This window comes from Haliotis rubra, unplaced genomic scaffold (genome assembly GCF_003918875.1).
Source record: "Haliotis rubra isolate DU_JTF1 unplaced genomic scaffold, ASM391887v1 Scf153, whole genome shotgun sequence".
Classification (NCBI taxonomy): domain Eukaryota; kingdom Metazoa; phylum Mollusca; class Gastropoda; order Lepetellida; family Haliotidae; genus Haliotis; species Haliotis rubra.
In genome coordinates, this window is record NW_025765481.1 from 84,471 (window position 1) to 91,156 (window position 6,686).

Sequence of the window (6,686 nt, forward strand, 5' to 3'; positions counted from 1 at the left end):
GTGCGTATATGAGAGGTTTTGTAAGGTATTTTCTTAATAAACTGTTAATTCTCTGGGAGATTCCGAGTATATGAGTCTATTACTCTTTTGAGTAGATGCTTGCAGGCATGTCATGAGGAAATGAGAGACGTTTTACGCTGCGGTGTGCCGTTTATTATACGATACTGTTATTTTTTTCGCCTGCCGCATACCGTCACGCTTAGTTAGTGCGTCATTTTGTTATCCATAGTTAATTTGTTTTTATCACATTTTCGTATTCATTTATAAGTAACAAACAGGGAAATATACAACTATACATGACCACAGAGTTTGTAAAAATGTGTTTCTCGTCTTTCTCAGATATTTCAAATTTTGTTTCTCTTTTTTTCTCGTCGTTAGTTTCATATCTATATTTCTCTCCCGTGTTTCTCATCCTTCTTTCCCAACGCTTACACCTTATTCAATCATTGGTTTCTCTCGGCTTTCCATCCTGATTTTTAACTTTACTTTTAGTTTCCCATCTTATAGTTTCTCATCCTTTCTTACTTGGTTCTCTTGGTGTAGTGGTTAGAGCGTCCGCCCGGAGAGCGGAAGGTCGCGGGTTCGATCCCCGACCGCGTCATACCAAAGGACGTTTAAATATGGTACTTGTTGATCCCTGCCTGGTGCTCGGCATTAATGGGTACAACAAGGACTGGTCGGCTCGGAGTCAGTATAATGTGTCTGAGTGGGGTATTCATGCTTCACTGCGGCATGGTATCTCAGTGGGCTAGCACTATAAAACCAGCTTCAGCCTGGGCTAGTACAAGCAGCCGCACATACACATACACACGCATGCACGTCGTCATATGAGCGAAATATTCTCAAGCACGACGATAGACCCAATTTCACCTCACCTCACCTTACTTGGTTCTCGCCTTTGATTATCACCTTCACATTCGTGTTTCTTGTTTTGGTTTCTCACCATTGTTTCTCGTTACAGTTTCTCGATTATACTTTTGTCTTAGTTTCGAGATATTTCATCTCATTCTTGTTTCAGACATTATATTTATATTTGTTTCTTATCTTTGTTTCCCTTTACTTATCTCATGATCCTTCTATCTCGCCTATGTTTCTAATTCTAGTGTCTTTCACCTTGTTTTCCACTGTTGTTTCTCACCTCTGTCTTCCTTGTTTTGTCACCTCTTGGAAATTCTCATCTCTGTTTCTCTACCTTGTTTCTCAGCTTTGTCTTCGTGCGTTTCCTAACGTGTGTTTCTCTTTACGTTTTATAAATTTGTTTCCAACAAGACACGGGCAAAACACCAGCTACTCCTACTCCAGAAACACGTGAGTGTGTTGATCCGTTATATCAGGTAGAATATGTTGTAGAGTATCCCTGGTTATATTGTAACTCTTGGAGTGTCAGCCTGGTTGATACTAATGACCATAAATACAAAGCAGCATTGTCCCCGTTTCCCGCAGAAACTTGAAACTGATGCGACTCCGTTGGTTAGTATCACTGTCTGGTAACGATACATTTTCGCAAGGGGTGACGGTATAGCTCATGTTGAAAGCGTTCGCTTGTCAGGCCGAAGGCCTGGGTTCCATTTCCCATATGGATTTAATGTGTGAAGCCTTGATTTTGTTAGATTGATAGAATATCGCTAAAAGGCCATAAATTATACTCACTCACTCACACACATTTTCGATTATCAGTGTCAACACCGACAATAACCTTTTCATCATATTTGTATTCAAAAGCACTGCGAACGTGTGAACCAACCACTAACAGATGTCAAGTACTTCCTCATAACAAACACAGAATGTTTTGACCCAATTACGTGTGCAGACAACCTATTTAATCTGTCTACAATACATACCACGCAAGATATATGTCAGAGCTTTTGTTTACAAGTCTAGACTGAGTTCCAGACAGTTTACAGACGGTTGTGTTGTGGGTGGGGTTGGACCCTCGTGCGTCACCCATCAACAGACACCATGGGGATTCCCCGACCCCCACTCAGAAATACAAGGCAGAACCCGGGGATGGCGCACATACATAACCGCGCTGTAAAATCGAATGAAGTGACTGGGAAATGAGTGACTGAGTGTATTTTTACGCCGCACTCTTCCAGCTATATGACGGCGATCTGTAAATAATCGACTCTGGACCAGACAATCCAGTGATCAACAGCATGAGCATCGATCTACACAACTGGGAACCGATGACATGTGTCAACCAAGTCAGCGAGCCTGACCACCCGATCCCGTTAGTCGCCTCTTACGACAAGCATGTGTTACTGAAGATCAATTCTAACCCGGACCTTCACGGGTTGAGACAAGCATGGGTTACTGAAGACCAATTCTAACCCGGACCTTCACGGGTAGCCTCCTACAAGCATGGGTTACTGAAGACCAATTCTCACCCGGACCTTCACGGGTGTATTATGACAAATACACAGACATATTACTTTGTCGTTTAATGAAAACTGATGCGAAAATTAGTTGATGGAAAGGGAAAAAAACGACTTTGATATTCTTATGAGTTTTTAAAAAATGTTATTAATCAAAATGTAAATTTAATGTAATGTTGTGAAAACAACAGATACAATAAGTTATTCTATGTGTGGGCCACAATACCCTTGAATCCTAATTGTTTATGTAATCTGAAACATCCTCAAATTTCACCCCACAATCACAGGCCCTCGTGTCTTTGAGAGGATTAAAGATTTTAAGAAAAATATAAAATTTTGAGATGACCCCCGACTCGAAATGCTTCACAGTGTAATACATTATTATACTGTGAAGCATTTCGAGTCGGGGTCATCTAAAAAATTGTATATATTTCTTAAAATCTTCAATCCTCGCAAAGACACGAGGGCCTGTGGTGTAAATGTTATTTGTGGTAAATGTTCTCTAACTCGCGCACTCACACACACGTCCCATGCACGTCTGATGCCTTCTGAAAAAAAATGTTTAAGGTAGCTGCCAAAATTATACATTCACTATCATGATATTGATATATTTTCAGTAATATTTTCATATTAGCGACAGTTTGGGTTAATGGGTAAAGCAGTGGTTCGGAGGTAGTTCTTGACCTCCCTTACTGATGTATTGTTAGAAGCATAGCAACAACTTTAATATGCATTACACATCAGTGCCACATTGTACACCATGCTGTGGGTATGTGTTCCTAATATCGACCACTGGTTTACCTGATCCAGGCTCGATAATGGCCGAAACCACATACCTGTGTATTCTCTACGATTATGTACCGGCTTGGCATAGCTGGGCTATAACTGATTATAGATGCTGCACAGGTTCCACCCAATGCTCCGTATCAACATGTTGGTGTTTATAGTGTGTATTACATCTATTCAGCTATCGGCGACAGGCTGACAAAAGGGCTGACATTATATCTCTCAGGGTTCATATTATTATTATGTTTTCATGGACACCAGTAAGTGAGTTTAGTTTTACGCCGCTTTTAGCAATATTCCGGCAATATCACGGCGGGGTACTCCAGAAATGGGCTTCACACACTGTACCCATGTGGGGAATCGAACCCGGGTCTTCAGCGTGAAGAGTGAACGCCTTCTCCACTAGGCTACCCCACCGCCCCTCTTGGACTGTAAGTCGTCTTAACTGGTTCCATGAACACCGACCATGAACTCGGATATATTACCGCTTCGGTGTCGCATTCAAGTCTGCATTCCATTAAATCGCTTGCAACATCCCCACAAGTTTACGATGTGTAAACACATTTTGCCGTGCCCTCCGAGGTCAGTTGGCTATTATACCACAGGCAGTAAAACCTTCCAGGGAAAACCCTGACTTTAATCTATATATAGAATGGTGGCAATTCCCCACTTCGGCTTTCAGTGCTACTGCACCAGCTGTAGCAGGAAGATGAATGCGTTATATACTGTGTGACGTTTGACCCTCAGATACGTCAGCGTCACCTGGAAGAAAAATATTCCATGGTTTTTGTATGACAGTTCACATGCATGTGTACCACGTGTCATGGACCCGTAAAGATCCGGGTTAGAATTGTTCTTCAGTAACCTATGCGTCCTCGTCGTAAGAGGCGACTAACGGGATCGAGTGGTCAGGCTCGCTGACTTGATTGACACATGTCATCGAATTCCGATTGCGTAGATCGATGCTCATGCTGTTGATGACTGGGTTGTCTGGTCCAGACTCGATTATTTACAGACCGCCGCCATATAGCTGGAATATTGCTGAGTGTGACGTTAAGCAACAAACCAACCAACTACACGTAATGAGGTTCAGTAAAAGGCGTCGCAATTCGTCTAGCAGAGTTACCTCCCTTATGCCACGGGTCCTCTAATGGCTGGTTCGAATCCTCGAGTCTACCAAGTTAATTCCTTGATCTATCATCGCCATATCGAGCCCTGTGCTGGTCGTGAGATTATGATCGGATGATCAGGTTTGATGACTTGTTTGAGGGGCGGTGGGGTAGCCAAATGGTTAAAACATCCGTTCGTTGCGCTGAAGACCTGGGTTCGATTCCCCACATGGGTACAATGTGAGAAGCCCATTTCTGGTGTTCTCCGACGCTGAATATTGCTAAAAGCGGCGTAAAACTATATTTACTCACTCATTCACTTTTTTGATTGTGCGGCACTCTAGGTGGAGTCTACTAATGCCTTCAGGGAATAACGCCTACAGTCTTAAATAAACAATTTTTAAATAAACTGCAATACTGTAGAGTGCTTCGGTAAACAAAACAACACAAACAAAAATAAGCAAAGTTTTAAAAAATTACTTTGAAATTATTTTGGGAAACTATTAAATTTAAAAAACCACCACAAGTGTACATATCCCTTGCTTTATTATGACGACAGAGCGGTGACCAGGAGAGTGTACCCTTCCCCGTGGGTTATGCTAGGTGATTATGTAAACATGTGCAAGTGATTGCGTCATCTCACTGCGTGCGATGTAAAAAGGATTTGAAAAATAAAGTTCGCCTTAAGATACTTGAAAAGCTAACTGATCTAATCTTTTGATGTTTTTGTACAAATTAGAGACCCTTATGAACTCATGCTATTACAAACCTCTGTAATCCGGACACCACCGGGTAGGTGGGTAGATAGTGAAGTCAAATTAGTTTCCCATTGTTTATAATTTGATAATTTGTCGGGGAATTTCACGTGGAATGCTATTTTTCGGATTAACTGTGAAGAAATGTACTTTAGTAAAACGCAGAGTATTTCTGACTTCCGTACCTTGTTAGAGTCAGTTATGCAATACGTGTGTGCATATATGTTTGATGTGTGTGTGTGTGTGTGTATATGTTTGTTTGTTCGTTTGTGTTTGTTTGTGTGTGTGTGTGTGTGTGTGAGAGAGATTTACTTCTGTCTGAGAGTTGAATTATATCATATCAATTCATAATATCTATCTTGGATAAATTGTAAGTGGTATTCATGAAGGACATCCTTAAGTTTATCAGAATTTACAATAGATTCGGTGTCCCTACTTTCACTTTCACTTTCACACACCAGCATATAACGCAATAAGGCGTCGTGGTATATATGTAATATGAACTTATATAGGCATTAATGTGAGTACAAGGATACTCATTTGTGGTTGTGGAGAGACTATCATTCCCAGAAGACTAGACTCCATCCATAAATGTTCAGTTAGAAAACATTATAATGAGAGTGTTGTTGTTTTTTAAATGAATATATATTTTAAAAATAAATGTGTAGAGTAGATTTGAACCACCGATTAAATTCTAAAATGTCCGGTACAAAATGTTTGTAATACCAATATGTATTAGTTTGAATGCGTTTGACTGGAAAATAAGTGAAATAAACTAACGGGCAAAAGAAACGATACCAAGTCGAAATCACTGTTATTACAAAACGACAGATCACCATTGTGAAAGAGGAAATTCACATGCATACACTTGTTATTAAAATTCACTTTCTTTTTTTAACAATGGTGGTTTGTCGTTTTGTAATTCAGTGTTTTCGACTTGGTATCGTTTCTTTTGCCCGTTTGTTTAGAAAGAATGAAAACTCAGAAAGATATGTAAATTTTTATAACGGTAATACATCTTTCTTCAGGAATGTATGAAGGAGTAGTATAGAAGTCACAACATGTTTGTATTTACAAACAAATGACTCTCTGCAACAGATAATACAGTCATATATTGACATGCAATGCATAGTTATGAATCTGTACACTGTACACAATGGAATGACTTCTTACTTAACGAGCAAAAGACACATAATAAGAATAAAAACGCTCATAATTGTTTATCTCTAAAGAATGAATGGCGTGGTGATGAGTGATGACATGGCACGTGATCAATATTTCCAACCAACATTCACTTTAATAAGGTGAGTGAGTGTGTTAAGTTTTACGCCACACTCACTAATATTCCAGCTATATGGCGGCGGTCTGTAAATAATCGAGTTTGGACCAGCCACAAATGTCCTCTCCCTGAAGTCAACCTATCTGTGTGACAGTCAATATGAGACGTCATATTCAGTGGCGGTCAGGCCACTGTCATCTCGCGATTATACAGACCTGTAATCTAACTCTCTACTGAAACCCCAATATCTTCTTGTTAACTATATATACTGAGAGAAACAAATAAAGGATCACAGGAAAATTCAAGCGTTCCTTTAATATTTTCCAGTTTTCATCACCAGCTTTGTGGTGATGAAAACTGGAAAATATTAAAGGAACGCTGG